This window comes from Equus przewalskii, chromosome 9, assembly GCF_037783145.1.
Source record: "Equus przewalskii isolate Varuska chromosome 9, EquPr2, whole genome shotgun sequence".
Classification (NCBI taxonomy): domain Eukaryota; kingdom Metazoa; phylum Chordata; class Mammalia; order Perissodactyla; family Equidae; genus Equus; species Equus przewalskii.
Genome location: NC_091839.1, coordinates 22,294,780 through 22,312,080, shown reverse-complemented (window position 1 = coordinate 22,312,080; position 17,301 = coordinate 22,294,780). Strand labels below are relative to the sequence as shown.

The 17,301-nt window shown below is 45.7% G+C and overlaps 1 pseudogene; it reads right to left on the bottom strand.

The window, feature by feature from the left end:
* Positions 1–577: 577 nt before the first annotated feature.
* On the bottom strand, positions 578–1,832 carry LOC139085525 (olfactory receptor 6E1-like; annotated as a pseudogene).
* Between the last annotated feature and the right edge of the window lie 15,469 nt (positions 1,833–17,301).

Sequence of the window (17,301 nt, the reverse complement as noted above, 5' to 3'; positions counted from 1 at the left end):
CCCTCATACCCCATCCTCCAAAACTTAGTCACCTGACCAAGGTAGTTGCAAGGGAGGATGGGAAATGTTGTCTCCGACTGGCCATCATGGTCCAGATAAAATTCAAGGTGCTCTGTTGTAACACGGAGACTGGATAAGCAGAGCGATCAGTGGTCTCCACTGTTACTGCCAGAGGCTGTGTTTCCTAAGGAGAAAAGCAGTTCAGGGGCCGGCTCCGTGGCCGAGCGGTTAAGTTCGCGCGCTCGGCTCCAGCGGCCTAGGGTTCGGATACTGGGCACGGACATGGCACCGATCGTCAGGCCATGTTGAGGCGGCGTCCCACATCCCACAACTAGAAGGACGTGCGACTAAGATATACAACTGTGTACGGGGGCGGGGTTTGGGGAGATAAAGCAGGAAAAAAAAAAAAAAAGAAAAGCAGTTCATTCCGTATTCCATTTTCCTAGAATGCACTACTGTAACCACAGTCAGCTTTTAACTTGTTTCCCCTTCTTCTCCCCAAAGCCCCCCAGTACATAGTTGTATATTTTAGTTGTGGGTCCTCCTCGTTGTGGCATGTGGGAACGCCGCCTCAGCGTGGCCTGATGAGTGGTGCCAAGTCTGCGCCCAGGATCCAAACCATGGAAACCCTGGGCCAGCAAAGGAGAGCACAGGAACTTAACCACTCAGCCACGAGGCCAGCCCCTCACAATCAGCTTGTAAACTAGCATTTTTTTCCTCCCTCCTCAAACCGGAAATAATTGCATTCATTGAAAAAATTAAAAAGAAGCAGATAAGCAGCTCTCAGGAAATTTTCTGCCCTGGGCTTCTCAGAAGAACACCCTCTCCCCTTGGTCAGCACATCCCGGCCAGCTTTCTGGACCAGCTCATTCCCGAGGCAGGAGATGAAGGGGTTCAGCAGAGGCGACACGGTGGTGTTGAGGAAAGCAAGTCCTTTGTTGAGGCGCAGCCGCCCGGTCTGCGTGGGGCTCAGGTACATGACGGCGCAGCTCCCGGAGGTGAGGGACACCACCAGGATGTGGGAGGAGCAGGCGGAGAAGGCCTTGCGGCGATCCCCCGAGGAAGGCAGGTGCAGGACGGTGGCGACCATGCAGCCGTGGGAGGGGCCGGTCACCAGCACGGCGCTGGCCAGGGTGCGCACGGCCACCAGGAAGCGCACTGGCTGCAGGAGGCCGGTGTGGGCGCAGGCCAGCGCCAGCAAGGGCGCGCTGTCGCGGAAGAAGTGATGGAGGACGCCGGGGCCGCAGAAGCGGAGGGAGAACATCCAGACGCCGGGCCGGTGAGGAAGAGCAGGCGGCGCCCCCGCAGGCCAGCTCGAGCGCGGGCACACGCGCGTGCTCACGAGGGCTGGGGGCCGCAGCGGGCGGCGGACGGCCCGGGAGCGGTGGGCGGCCGTCACCGCAGCAGCAGGGGCTCCGCCGGGCCCAGGAGGAAGGAGAGCCCCGTCTGCGCGGAGCATCCGGCCCGGGGGATGGTCCCGCGTCCCGTGAGGAGGTGGGCCGGCATCTGCGGGGGACGGCGGAGGGGAAGCCCAGCTCCAGCAGCGCGAAGTGCCGCAGGAAGTAGTACACGGGGGCGGCGAGGCGGCGGTCGGCCACCGGCAAGGTGACGATGAGCAGGTCCCCCGGGAGGAGGGTCGCGACTAAGTGAGGAGGAGCGCGGCGAAGAGCATGAGCTGCATGCAGCGCGCGCACGTCGGTGACCCCCGGGAGCACAAAGGCCAGCGCCTCGGTGCGGTTGGCTGCGCGGCCCGGCCCTGGGGCGCCCATCTGTGAGGCAGGAGAGCCGAGTGGTTAGAGACGCGGCCCCGAGGAGGCCGTCTGCGCCTGATCCTGGCTCTGTCGCTTAGCTTCTCCGGGTCACAGCGGCTCCATCAATACTGCGGGGGCAATATGTGTGCCCGCCCCATAGGTGGTTGTGACGATGAAATGAGTGACAGCCTAGAACAGGGCTTGGCACATAATGCACACCATCCCCGATGCTACCTATTATCTGTAAATACGGGAAAAAGCATCATTTCCTTTCATCAGAAGAGTTTGCCTCTTGTCCCTTTGGAACCCTATTTGCTGAGTAAATGCTTTGCCCTGAGACCTGTTCCTGGCAGGGCTTTACTTCATATAGACTGAGTTCATACAGTTTCGGACCAGAAAGGATAATATAGAGAATTTTGGTTTTGCCCTTTGCAAGTATTTATCTGTTTGTTAATGTCTTTGAATTGTAGTATCATACACATTTTGAGAAGCGCATATATCATTACTGTGACATTCGCTGCGTTTCCTCAAACGGAGCGTCCGATTGCAACCAGCGCTCAGATCAAGAAGCAGAATGGGAGCAGGCTCCCACGCCCCTTTAGCCACACCCCCTCTCCCAGAGGAAACCAGACAGAAGGATTCGGAGAGGGGAGAGACGGGTGAGGTGTTTGCCAGCTGGAGAAGAACTCTTGAAAATTCGGAGCTACTGTGGTCTGCTCTACCACGTCAGTTGTCTCTGCAGAACATGGGTAGCGAATGCCGCCCTTGTCCCCGTCTGAAATGCCGTACTCATTCCTCTAGAGCAGCAGCACCCAACTAGAAATATAATGTGAGCCACAAATGCGAGCCACATATGTGATTTCAAATTTTCAAGGAGCCACATTAAAAGACGAAGTAATAAGAAACAGATAAAATTGTTTCATCGTACATTTTGCTTAATCTAATATATCCAAAATATTTTCATTTCCACATGTAATCGTTATGAAAAAGTCATTCATGAATTGCTTTACGTAGTTTTATTTTGGGCTAAGTCTTCAATCTGGTGGGTATTTCATACTTTCAGCACATCTCATTGCAGACCATCCACATTTCAAGAGCTCAATAGCCACACGGGGCTCACGGCTACCGTATTGGATAGATGTGGTGGTTCTAGACCGTTATCCAGGCCCCGGGTCATTCGGTATCCATTCCTATGCCCTCCCATCCATCTTCCATTTCAGCTTTAGAGAGATCTGTCTAGCTCTCAGGGCTGACCCTGTTTCTCCTCTGCCCAAACCCTCCATGGCCCCCTAGTGCCCTTGGGATAAAGTCCCAGCTCCTCAGCTTGGCATTCAAGGCCCTTCTTGATTGGCCCTCAGCTGACATCTACAAAGTGACTGAGGGATGAATCTCCCAGGCTCGGGTACTTTAGATCCCCCAGAACTCCATGATATGACCTACTCCCTTCCTTTCAATTAAGAACAGAAACGAACACAAAATAAAAACACTTCTCTACGGTAGAGAGAACTCCTCATGAGACTTTAGACAGACCTGGATTTGGACCTTGGCTCTGCCATTTGTCGTGTGTGTGGCTATAAGAGGAAGGAGCTTCACCTTTCTGAGGCTCAGTTTTTTCCCTCTAAGGTGAGGTAATACCTGCTCTGCCTTTTCCATCGATTTTTTGTGAGACTCAACTATAGCGATGAAAATATTTCATACTTCTAACATGCGATGCAAACATGAGAGTTATTAAAAGAATCGAGTTTCCTCCGTCTGTTGGCATGTGTCACTTCCACGGGTTCTATCCAGCTAAAGACTGATCATCCGAACCTGAATCTTGGGTTAGGATGCCACCTCGTATCTGCAGTTAACCAGGCTGCCCTCTCCCGACTCTTCAGGCCAGGCCGCTGAGGGAATCTCATGGCCTCAAAACCACACGAGGAAGGAATCACTATCCATCCCCCCGAGTCCCATTCCGGTCCCATCAGCATCGGGGAGACCCCTTCTTCTGCCTCTTCAGCTGTCTCCTCCCGCTCTGTCCGTCCTAGACGGTGACGTGAGTGGTGCCCCTGCAACGGGTAACAGCAGTCATTCTACCTGGAACTTACACGGTCTTCTTCATCACAGAAGGTCAGGGTTCCGACTCTGGAATTTTCCCAGAGAGGCATATGGCATGAAACAGAGACAAAGGAGAAGGTAATCAACAAAAGCAACAGGGGTGACAGAGACGAGGAGAGGCACTGGGAGGAAGAGAGACAGACAGACATGGAAAGAAAGAACCAGAGGGAGAGCAGAGGTACAGAGTGGGGAGGACAGGCAGACGAAGAGAGACAAAGCAAGAAAGAGTCAGAGAGCTAGAGACAGTGGGAAAGAAGCAAACAGGGAAGGAGAGAGAAAGGCAGCGAGAAAAATAAGATGAAGACAGAACAGGGAAAGAAAGACAGAAAGAGAGAAAGTCGGAGACCCAAGAGAGACTCTGAGCAAACAAAGAGACAGAAAACAGTGAGGACAAGGTCTTTGAGACTCTCGGTAGAATGGAGCTCTCCTGGTGCCAGACGCTATTGCTATTCCAGACCATAAATCCACCCCAAATGGGAAGGTGGGAATCCTTTCCCCTCCCCAACTCTTCTCACTCTAGGAGGTCCCATCCCAGTGGGACATGAGTCAGGCCTGAGGGACCCAGAAAACTTTGACAACTTCTAATCATCCTTAAGGGACTGACTAACTCAACTTCCTTCAAATTCTACTCAAGGGAACTTGTTTGGGGGCTAAAGTTTTGGGGACAGTCTCCTTTTTGTTTCCTTGTTTACTTTTCCCCAAGAGCGGAATATGACCAGGCTGGATTCAGGTCATTTTCTAGTCTTTCTCTTATTTTCAGCAGAGTAGCAAGAGTCAACCCCACTGGACTCATGTGGTTGATGATTCTTCAGGCCTTGATGTCCCCAAGGTTTAGCCCTGTAATACTCACCAGAATGGTGCTCGCTTATTAATAACCTGCTATGGCAGGTATATGCAAATTTTCTTTTTCCTGCTACGGTGTGCGTCCTTTTCCTAACAACATCTTCAACACCATGTTCAGGAGTTGTCTCTGGTCACCAAGTGAGAGACTCTTGGCTGTCTCTCCATATTCCTTCTTTTCCCAGGACTCTCCCTTTTAACTGGATCTGATATTTGCGTCATCCCCAAATTCATATCTTGAAACTCTAGTGCCCAAGGTGATGGTATTAGGGTGTGGAGCCTTTGAGGAATGATTAGATCATGAGGATGGAGCCCTTGTGAAGGGGGTTAGTGCCCTTACGCAAGAGACCCCAGACAGCTCCCTCCAGAGCTGTGAGAAATAGATGTCTGTTGTTTATAAGCCACCCAGTCTGTCCTATTTGTTAGAGCAGCCAAACGGACCAAGACAGAGGGCTCCGCAGACTAAAACCCGCTTTTGCCAGTCCCCTTTGCAGATCTGGATGGCCCCACATTCTAGCCAAGTGGCTATGGGCAGTATTGAGTGTCCACTTTCCAGGTCAAATGCAAAACAGCAAATAATGACCCAGTCTCTTCTCTTTTTTGTGCCTGCTCCGCCTTGATGATTAGAATGTGGTCTTGGTGGTGTCATCATGGGTCACAACTGCTCACATCTCCTTTTCCACCTCCACATAGAACCCAATGTACGGCTATCTGATAACAAGTCAAAATGCTAAGTGTAGGGACAAATTGTAAAAGACTTCGAAATGCTTCAAAGATAGGACTGGGTGTCTTCAGTGGAAAACAAACACCTTTTTGGGTTATCTGATTCTATAGGGTTTAGTATCAATTGTACTTTTGGGATTTTAATTTGTAGAAGCGACTTAGTGATGACATGGAGAGGTCAATGCCACTGCATGATTTGTATCACTTACACTTTCTGAGAGAAGATGTGGGGTTCACCCTGCCATGCGGGGCCATGTGGGGAAGCACCATGTTTGGTTAGGACACAGAAGGAGTGAGGGGAAAGCAAGGCCCAGGGCTGTTATTGTGTTTTCCCCACTTTTTTCTTTTCTTTTTTTTTGCAGAGGAAGATTGGCCTTGAGCTAAAATCTGTGCCCATCTTCCTCTATTTTGTATGTGGGATGCCACCACAGCATGGCATGATGAGCAGTGTGTAGGTCTGCACCTGGGATCCAAACCTGCAAACCCTGGGCCACCGAAGCAGAACACACTAATTTAACCATTATGCCACCATACCTGTCCCTTCCCCAGTTTTTAACCTGGCTACTAGAAAATTTAAAAATACGTATGTGGCCTTCATTATGTTTTTATTGGACTGTGCTGTAGGATATAATACCTATTCATATTTTACCTTAAAAATATTGACCAATTTATAGTACATAGCCAGATAGTAATAATAATACAAGTAAAACCCATTTGATGGAGTGTTTACCATTTGAATGTGCTTTATACATATTTACACATTTAATTTTCACATCAGTGTTGTGAATTGATAATAACAGCTCACATCGCTACAGTGCTTACTACGTCCCACGTATTTTCACTACATGTTTTAACTCTATTAATTCTCAAAATGTGGAGGTAGATAGCATTTTTAAGCCCATTTTCATAGTGATGAAACTGAGGCAGACAGTTTCAGTAGAGTTCCCAAGTCACAGAGTAGTGTTATTCTGGAGCCCATGCAAAACTTATGCATAAATATACATGGATTGGTTGCATCCAGAAGAAAATATTTTAATGATAGGCAAGTTTGATCGATTTATAAAGTGGGACCTGGGATGAAGGACAGGAGGCTGAGAATCTGGGATTTGAGCTCTAAGACAGAGCATTTGCATGATGCATTCAAAGGCTCTCAGTGATCCGCATTTTCTTCCTCTCCAGGGTGGGACCTGGATGAGGCAGGCAGAGACTGGAGGGTGGTGCGGCCCCAAGGACACAGAAGGTGAAGGAAAGAGCAAAAGGTGGAGGAAGCTATAAACCATGGAGGCAAGAATCTCAAAGTTCCCCTTTCAGTCCTAAGAAGAAGCTGGAGGAACTGTCAACAACAGAAGATTTTAATGACAAATACTCAAAGAGAAACGTGTATGCCAACGTTCATTACAGCATTATTCGCAATAGCCAAAAGGTGGAAACAGCCCAAGTGCCCACTGATGGATGGATAAAAAAATATGATGTATAAACATACAACAGAATGTTATTCAGCCTTAAAAAGGAAGGAAATTCTGACACACGCTACAACATGGAGGATCCTGGAGGACATTATGCTAAGTGAAATGAGCCAGTCACAAAAAAACAAATACGGTATGATTCCACATGTGATGTACTTCGATAGTCAAATTCAGAGAGACAGAAAGTGGGAGGGTGGTTGCTAAGGGCTGGGGGAGGGGAGTTGTTTAATGGGTATAGAGTTTTACTTTTGCAAGATAAAAAGAGTTCTAGAGATGGATGGTGGTGATGATTGCACAACAATGTGAATGTACTTAACACTACCGACCTGTGCACTTACAAATGGTTAAAATGGTGAGTTTTATGTTATGTGCATTTTAACACAATTAAGAATTAAACAAAGAAGGCAGCTGTAGGGCAGTATGCAGAACAGAAGACTAGCTACCCACATGCCCCGCTGGATCGAGAGGCAGGATACAGTGATGGAAAATATTGGCGAAGAAAGAAGGTCTGAGGAAAAAAACTAGGAATAAATGAATGAGAGAAGAATATATGAATCACCTTGAACACCCCAAGGTTTCCCTTCACACATATGGCTCAGAGTGAGAGCTTCACAGTGAACACGGGAAACTTGTGTGTCATCACCGTCCTTCTAAAGCTTTGGTCAGTCTCCCTGAGCTGCTTCCGTGTCCGAATTCCCAACAGCTGGCAGCACATTGAGGACAGAAATGTGAGACCTTGGCATTACCTGTTCTAACTTCTGCCACTCAGGAAAGCTCAACAAATGCTTGTCAAGGGAGGGAATCTATAAATGAGACTTCTATAAAGGAAGCTGGGGGAGAAGGAGACCCGGACTTATTTCAAACTTAACAATGTTCTCTCTCTCCTTTACAGATGAGAAGCATGAAGCTCAGAGACTAAGTGGGAGGCCCAACAGACCAAGGGACAGCCCAGGCAGTGTCACTCCAGAAACAGAGTGCTTAGTCTCTGCTTATATGACCCTCTTGTTTTTTTTTTTTTTTAGGAAGATTAGCCCTGAGCTAACATCTGCTGCCAATCTTCCTCTTTTTTGCTGAGGAAGACTGGCCCTGAGTTAACATCCGTGCCCATCTGCCTCTACTTTATATGTGGGACACCTACCACAGCATGGCTTGCCAAGCGGTGCCACATCCGCACCTGGGATCTGAACCTGTGAACCCTGGGCCGCCCAAGTGGAACGTGCACACTTAACTGCTGCGCCACAGGGCTGGCCCCCCTCTTATTCTTCATTCTTGCCCATCTTCACTCCCCAGTGGCCAGAACCACACCCAACAGCCCGGAAGCCCCCTGAAGGATAGTTGGCTGCCATGAAGATCTTGGATCCATCTTTCCCTCAGGATTCCCCTTGGCAGTTGAGATAAAAAGTGCATCTGATTAATTTAGGAAGCCTGTGGCATTAAGCTAAAGTAAATTTCTGCTTTGGTTATAATCGGTTTACTATTGCATCCCAGTCTAGGGTTGCAGAGACAATACAGGATGACCAGGCAAATTTGAATTTCCGATAGATAATGAAATTTTTTTGGGGGGGTGGTATAAGTATGCCACACGCAATTCGGGACAACAAATTGCACGGGACATAGTTATGTAAAGTGCCATTCTTATCACATCATATATCAAAATGATTTATCACTATTGATGTTGACCTTGATCCCGTGATTGAGGTAGTGTCTGCAAGGTTTCTCTTGCAAAACTACTCGTCAGGCCCCTTTTCCGTACTGTACTCCTTGGCAGGAAGTCCCTCTGTGTAGTCCACACTCAAAGAGTGGGGAGTCATGTTGTCCTCCTCCTTGAGGACAGAGCATCTACGAAAATTATTTGGGATTCTTTTGCACTGCATGAGAGATTTGTCTCTTCATCCTGCTTATTTATTCAATCATTTATGTATATTTTTAAAGTTCGCTCCTTATCAGAATTTCAGTAAGGTACGTACACAGCAAATGTTCATTACATTTTAAAGGTCAATCTCCCTCTCCTTGCAATGCATTTGAGAAAGAAACTAAGTCATTGGCCTGCTGAGTTTCCCATATTCTGGGTTTTGCTCATAGCATCCCCAAGATATAATTTTAAAACAAGATTTTGGAGTTTCCTTGGCTTCTCTCTGCACTGGGGGTGAAAACAAAAATCTTCACCATCGCTCCCATGTTCACTGCAGCATTATTCACAATAGCCAAGATATGGAAACAACCTAAGCATCCATCAATGGATGAATTGATAAAGAAGATGTGGTGTATATACACATATATTTATACACACACAATGGCATATTATCCAGGCTTGAAAAGGGAAATCCTGCCACTTGCAATGATATAGATGGGCTTGGAAGACATTATGCTGAGTGAAATAAGCCAGACACAGAAAGACAAAAACTGTATGTTTTCACTTATACCTGGAACCTAAAAAAGTCAAAATCATTGAAGCAGAGAGGAGAATGGTGGTTGTCAGGGGCTGGGAGGTGGGGAAAGGGGAGATGCCAGCCAAAGGGCACAAACTTCCAGTTATAAGATGAATAAGTTCTGAGGATCTAATGTATAGTATGGTGACGATAGGTAATAACACTGTCTTGTATACTTGAGATTTTTTAAGAGTAAATCTTTAGTGTTCACACTATACCAAGAAAAAAAAAAGGTAACCATGTGAGGTGATGGATGGGTTAATTAGTTGGTCGTAATCATTTCACAATGTGTATGTATACCAAACCATCATGTTGTACATATTAAATATGTACAATTTTTATTTGTCGGTTATACCTCAATAATGCTGATGGGACAAAAAGTCATCCTCTCCCCTAAAAACAAAACAAAAAAAGCCCCCCTACACAAAATCTCTACCACGATCTTCAGTCTTTCGAGGCTTTGCCCTACCTTTCATGAACCTTATCTCCAACATGCTCTGCCCCCTTCATTTTTTCAGTCAGTCTTTTCTTCATGCCCTCATTCACAGAGACTTCTGTCTCACTGGGGCCACCAAGCTTGTCATTCCTCTCCATCCTTCCAATTTTATACTTCACATCTTGGAAGGGAACAACAGTAGCAACAGTGACAACAACAACAAGAAATGACAACTTGGGGCCAGCTCTGTGGCATAGTGGTTAAGTCTGGCGCCCTCTGCTTCGGTGGCCCAAGTTCATGGGTTTGGATCCTGGGTGTAGACCTACACCACTTGTCAGCCATACTGGGGCAGCGATCCACATACAAAGTGGAGGAGGACCGGCAGAGAGGTTAGCTCAGGGCAAATCTTCCTCACCAAAAAAGTAAAAAAAGAGAGAAATGACAGCTTTTCAGAACATGGTGACTTTGTTAAGTGTCTCTGTACTTTCCTTTTGTACAAACAAATATGTTTAACATATTTAAGTAGTTGAAAATAAGACAAGAAAATCAGAGAACTGTACACTTGACCAGAGGTATTTGAAAAAGAACCCCAAAGAGCTCTTAGAAATTAAAAATAATTGGAATATTGAAATAAAATCTTAGTATGAGGCAAAGAACAGATTAAACCCATCTGAGGAGGAAATAATGAACTAGCATTTAAGGCTGAATAAATTATACGTAATATGGTTTAAAGAGACAAAGAGATAGCAAATAAGAAACAAATGTTCAGAGATATGGTGGATAGCATTTGAGACCATTTCATACATCTCTTCAGAGTCCCAGAAGGAGAGTAGAGAGGATGGGGGAGAGGCAGTTAATGAAGTGACATGTAATAAAATAGTAGAGCATTGGGGCTGGCCCCGTGGCTGAGTGGTTAAGTCTGTGCGCTCCGCTGCAGGCGGCCCAGTGTTTCGTTGGTTCGAATCCTGGGCGCAGACATGGCACTGCTCATCGGGCCACGCTGAGGCAGCGTCCCACATGCTACAGCTGGAGGGACCCACAGCGAAGAATATACAGCTGTGTACTGGGGGGCTTTGGGGAGAAAAAGGAAAAAATAAAATCTTTAAAAAAAAAAATAGTAGAGCATCAAAGACGAGGACATAGTCTTAAAATCAGCCAGAAAGAAATAACTATAGGCAACAGTGACATTTAGATTGGCAACTGACCTCTCAGCAACAATTAGCCAGATCACTATGGGGAAAAATGCTTTCAAATTAGCACAAAGTAGCTGTTTATTTAAAACTGTATCTGTAGTGACATTCTCTTTCAATAATAAGCGCAAAGGGATGATATTTTCAGACAAAACCCCAGAAAATTCATTACCAACTGACCTGCATAAAAGAGCTTCCAAAGTATTGGTTCTCAGCTTTCACTCTCTCACAGATTCACAAGGGGAAGGATGTTTCGGTCCCACCTGTTATTCTGATTTAATTGATCCAAGTGTTGGGATTTTAAAAGGCTTCCCAAGTGATTTGAATGGGTAGCAAGGATGGAGGATCCTGGTCTAATGGTTTGAGTAGGTTCAGGTTCGACTCTTCTGGCATGAAGATGTCATATAGGGCCTCTGAAGTCAAACTGCCTCTCGTAAGGAGAGACCTAATTTCCTATTGTGCCACTTCCTTTTTTTTTTTTTTTTTTGATGAAGATCAGCCCTGAGCTAACATCTGCTGCCAGTCCTCCTCTTTTTTTGCTGAGGAAGACTGGCCCTGAGCTAACATCCGTGCCCATCTTCCTCTACTTTATATGTGGGATGGCTGCCACAGCATGGCTTGACAAGCGGTGCCATGTCCACACCTGGGATCCAGACCCACGAACCCCGGGCCACCGAGAAGTGGAACGTGTGCACTTAACCGCTGCGCCACCAGGCCAGCCCATATTGTGCCACTTTCAATGGTTAATTTTTTTGTTGTTGGGCGTAGGGCAGATAGAAAGAGAAAAGGGATGCAGAAAGGAGGGTTTTGCATGTGATGTAGCACCTGCTTAAATGACTATATTCTTTTTGTGATAATTAATAAGAGAGAAAAGACTTGCACTCTTTATTTATGGTACACTTTAACACAAATTAACTTCAAGTGGGTCAGGACCCCTTCTAACTCCAGGTGCTTGAAAGAAACACACCAAAACCTTGCTGGATATACCTCTCCCTTCTAAGCCCCCAAATATTCCTAAAATACAAGAAACAGCACATAATCAAAGAAGTAAGAATCAGGAGGGAAAAAGGCACAATGAGGGAGAACCAGCAAGAAAAGAAGAAAGGATGTTTGCGCAGATCTACAAAAAATTCAGTTATTGCATCATCAGACACAGAATATACAACTATGCAACATTGTTATTACAATGTATGATGTATGATTAGCAACATTATAATTGTATTATAAGCAGTTATTATGTATTATAAGCAACATTCAGAACTCAGTGGTATTCTTTGTGTTTTTGTTCTTTTATGTACGGTCGTGGTATTTCAGCTATGTTTCAGATAAAGGGTTCTTTTTTTTTCCCCACAGGTACGTGCTGAAATCTTTACGGTCCAAACAAAATGATTTTAAGGATTTGCTTCAATGTGCAGTAGAGGGTGAGAAAGTAGCTGGGGTAGAAACAAGCCAGATTGGCCATAGCTGATTCTTTTTGAACGTGGATGCGACAATCAGGCTGAGTGTAGCTTCTTAACAGCAGTAATGGAAGTCAGAAGAGAGTAGAATGATATTTTCAATGTAATATAAGGAAATAACACAAAAATTATAATTTTATATAAGTGGGTATAGCCCACTTATATGATATTTCTTTAGTGCACTAAAGCCTTCACATTGCCTGGGAGGAGGATAAAGTCACTAACTAATGTTTGACTTTGATAATGTATGCTTGTTAAGAATTCTAGAGTAACAGCTAAAATATTAACAGCATAATTTCCAAACTAGGAGTGGGAGAGAGGAGAGAACGATACAAACGTATGTTCAAGCAATCCAAAAAAAGGCAAGATACAAGAGAGAAAAAAGTGTATGAATTATATCTCAATAAAGGTTGCCACAAATGAGAGCATTTCCTCCTTTTTTATGGCTACATAATATTCCATTGTGTGTATATTTATCCATTCACCCTTTAATGGACACCCAGGTTGCTTCCATGTCTTGGCTGTTATGAATAATGCTGCGATGAACACAGGGGTGCAGATATTTCTTTGAGATGGTGATTTCAAGAAATGTTCTATATCTTAATGCTGGTGGTGGTTATATGACTGTCCATCTTTGTCAAAACTTATGGCATTCTTCCCTTAAAAAAGATAAATTTTATTGGATAAAAATGACAACTTGACAAAAAACAATTTAAAAATGTATGTATAGTTTATCTTAAATGTCACATATTTGTTTTTGCCCACCTGCTCAGTTGCCTACATTCTCCAAATCTGTGAGCTCCCTGAGGGCTGGCCCATGGTCTATGTTGGTCATTGTCATTCCTCAAGTGCCCAGTATAAGCTTGTACACAATGAGTAGTTAATAAATGCTTGAATAGTAAGTGAATTAATGAATGGATCGCACTTAACGCCAGCTTCTAGCTCCTTCTTGCTTCCCCTGACTACCTCCCCCTTTGAAAGTTCACTCCACCATCAATCAAATGTCTACTATTCATTCAATAAATGCTAACTGAGTTCCTTCGTGTGGCAGTCGTGTTCTTAGTGCTGGAAAAAGGGTGGCAAGTGCATCAGGTAAGATTCTTCTTCTCTTGCAGTTTATGTCCTTGGGTCTACGGGGCCAGACTGACAACTGACAGGTCAACAAATAAGCCAACATGACATTTTCAGAAAGCGGTGAGGGGCTGAACATACAAGGGTCAGACCCTACAACAAGAACTCTGACACACAACCTGCAGCAAACAGTCCAGGGAGCCAAACCACGACCACTGTGCTCATTGGCCCCCAAAGGCCAGGACTTGATCAAACGCTGCCGTTGCTCCTTGTTTTTGCCCTACCCCCCGACCCCTTGCGTCCAATTTAGGACTAACTGGAGAAGCACAAACACGGCTCCCTAATCAATTACACAGGATGCTCCAATTCTAGTCAGCCTGCCTCCAGCTTCCCTTTTTACACCATAAAGCTTTCCCACTCCTTTGCCTGCCATTGAGTCTCTGCCAGGATGAAGGTGATGGTGGCTGATGCCCTTGCTACAGCAAGCTCTGAGCAGCCTTTGCCTGTCCTCACGTGAGTGGTCTTTGCTTACTTCTGCAGTGGTAAGTAGAAAGAAGGAGTCTACCGGGGTGCTGTAATATTGACTAGAATAGAGGGTGGAGGGCTGCTTGCATTGGATAGACTGATTAGGGAGGTCCTTTTCTGAAGTGATATTTGATCTGAAAGGTGATTAAGGAAAGCATAAGCCATGGCAACATCTGAAGAAAGAGCCTTTCAGGTAGTGGGAACAGCAAGTGCAAAGGCCCTGAGGCAGGAATCACCTTATCTAAGTATAAAGCGCCATCCTCTTACAGAGCCCATTAAATGTTCACCAGACCCTGACCTGGGAGATGGGTAATACTATCATGACACATTTTATGAACAAGGCTACGTGTAGTCTCTGAGAGACTGAATACACAAAGGGACAAGGGCCAGACATATAAAAAAATAGAACTCTGAACTCTGACCCACAGTCTGCAGTGACCAGCCCACGAAACCAACCCATCATCTACAGTAACCAGCCAGGAAGCCAACCCTCTATGACAAGCCACACTTGTAGGAAGTCAGATCACTATTTCCAGCAACCAGCAGGAAGCCAGACAACTCCTATAAATTGTCCCAAAATGGTCAGGACTTGATTAAGAACTGGCAGCTTCCCTAATTTTTGTTCCTGCTTCCAACTTAGGACTAACCGGAGAAAGCCAAATATACAGCCCTAAGCAATTACACAGGCTGCCCCGCCTCCATTGTCTCCACGCCAACAGCCTCCACTCACGGCACCCCGGAGACTTTCCTTTTTCTCCTCCGAAGCGTTCTCAGTCCTCTGTCTGCCTTTGAGTCTCAAAACACAAGCCATGGGGGCGACTCCCTTGTTATCGCCAGCTCTGCATACACAGCCGGTACCTATTCTCATTCCGGAGGACTTTGTTAATTTCCACAGCTCAGAGAGTCAGGCAATCTGCTTAAGTTCACACAGCTTTAGAGTGGGGATGTGGGAATTCAAAACCAGATCCGAGCTCAGAAATCCTTCATCCTGAGAAGGTTCTGGGATAGAGGTCCCAAAACCCCTTTGCCCCCCCACATTTGAGCCACAGATTCCCTTTGGCTCTCGCTGACACCCCCTCTTCTCTGGTGCTCAAATGTGTTCAATTTTTTTTAAAAACCTACCTTCTACTCAAGGAATTATTTCCTGGAAGATGGGAGAACTGGGGCCAATGAGAGAATATGCCTGCGGACAAACTGACAGGACTGGGTTGAACCTCACAGCTTCCCTGTTTTCATCATCTCTAAATACTTTGTACCCTCCCTGAACACTGATCCTCTCAGGATTTTCTTGAATTCTCAGAAACCACCTTTTTAGGCAGACAATCACGCCATCCATTCGACACATGGGGAAACTGAGGCCCTGGGGGGACAGCCTTGCCCACGCCTAATAATGGAAGCCACCCGCAGGGGTTAAGGGCTTAGATTTTCCTCAGGCTCTGGGTCAAATGCTTTGTGTTCAAGGAAAAGTACCTAATATGAAAAAACATGCAGTATGGCCATACAACAGAATATTACTCAGCCTTAAAAAAGAGGGCAATCCTAGGGCTGGCCCCGTGGCCGAGTGGTTAAGTTCGTGCACTCCGCTGCAGGCGGCCCAGTGTTTCGTTGGTTTGAATCCTGGGTGCAGACATGGCACTGCTCATCAAACCACGCTGAGGCAGCGTCCCACATGCCACAACTAGAAGGACCCACAACTAAGAATATACAACTATGTACCCGGGGGCTTTGGGGAGAAAAAGGAAAAAATAAAATCTTAAAAAAAAATAAAAATTAAAAAAAAAAAGAGGGAAATCCTGCCGTTGGCAACAACATGGATCAACCTGGGGGACATTACGCTAAGTGAGATAAATCAGACAGAGGAAGACACCACCTGACCCCACTGATATCAGGACTATATGAAGAATCTTAAATAGTTAAACTTACAGAAGGAGACAGGGGACTGGTGGTCGCCAGGGGCCGTGGGGAGGGGGAATTTCAAGATGTCAGTCAATGGGTATAATGGTTCAGTTACGCGGGATGAACGAGTCCTAGTGATCTTCTGCACAGCACGCTGACTACAGTGAACAATAGTGTATCGTATATTTAAAAACTTACTAAGACGGTAGATCTTAGGGTCATGTTCTAATCACACATACGCATACACAATTAATAAATAAAGAGTGTGGAGGAAATTTGTGGAGGTGATGGCTATGTTGATGGCATAGATTATGGTGACAGTTTCCTGGGTGTATACTGATCTCCAAAGTCACCTAGTTGTATACAGTAAACATGTACAGCTTTTTGTATGCCAATCGTACCTCCAGGAAGCGGTTACAAAATAAAGTAAGGTCTACTAAAATTGTTTAAAAAACTAAAACTAAAGTATCTAGTATGTATTGAGAACGTACTATGGGGACTACGGGGGTATGTAACTATTAGGATTCCCACTTCACAGAGGAGGGAACTGATGAGCAGATAGATTAAGAATTAAGACAGTTGTCGGGACATAGCAAAGATCTGACAAAGGTGGCATTCAAACCCACAGCCCATGAAGGCTTGACCTCTCTGCTACTCTGACAACCCCATAATTATCCCCATTTCTCAAGTGAGATACTGGAGGCTAATTGAGGGGCTCAAGAGAACTTCTGCTAGCCTACGATGGGTATCCCATTTTGTTTCCTTGTATCAATGCCAATTCTGTGACATTAATATTTTAAAAAACCACCAGGGGCCGGCCCAGTGGCCAAGTGGTTAAGTTTGTGCACTCTGCTTCGGCAGCCTGGGCTTCGCCGGTTCAGATCCTGGTTGTGGACCTAGCACCACTCATCAAGCCATGCTGTGGCGGCCTCCCACATAGAAGAACTAGAATGACTTACAACTAGGAATTGCAACTATGTACTGGGGCTTTGGAGAGGAAACAAAGGCGGTGGGGGGGGGGGGAAGATTGGCAACAGATTTTAGCTTATGGCCAATCTTCCAAACCAAAAAACCAAGAAAAAGCAAACAACAAAACAGAAAATATCCCTTGCAAAATATTAGGTAAAAAAGTAACATAATTATAGTTTTAATTTGCATTGCTCTTACAAATAAGGCTTTTCCTTTGTCACTTTCTTTTTTGGAAGATTGGCCCTGAGCTAACATCTGTCGCCAATCTTCCTCTTTTTCTTTTTTTTTTTCTCCCTAAAGCCCCAGGACATAGTTTTATATCCTAGTTGTGGGTCCTTCTAGTTTTCCCATGTGGGACGCTGCCACAGCATGGCCTGATCAGTGGTATGTAGGTCCACACCCAGGATCCGAACCAGTGAAGCCCGGCGCCAAAACAGGGTGTGCCAACCTA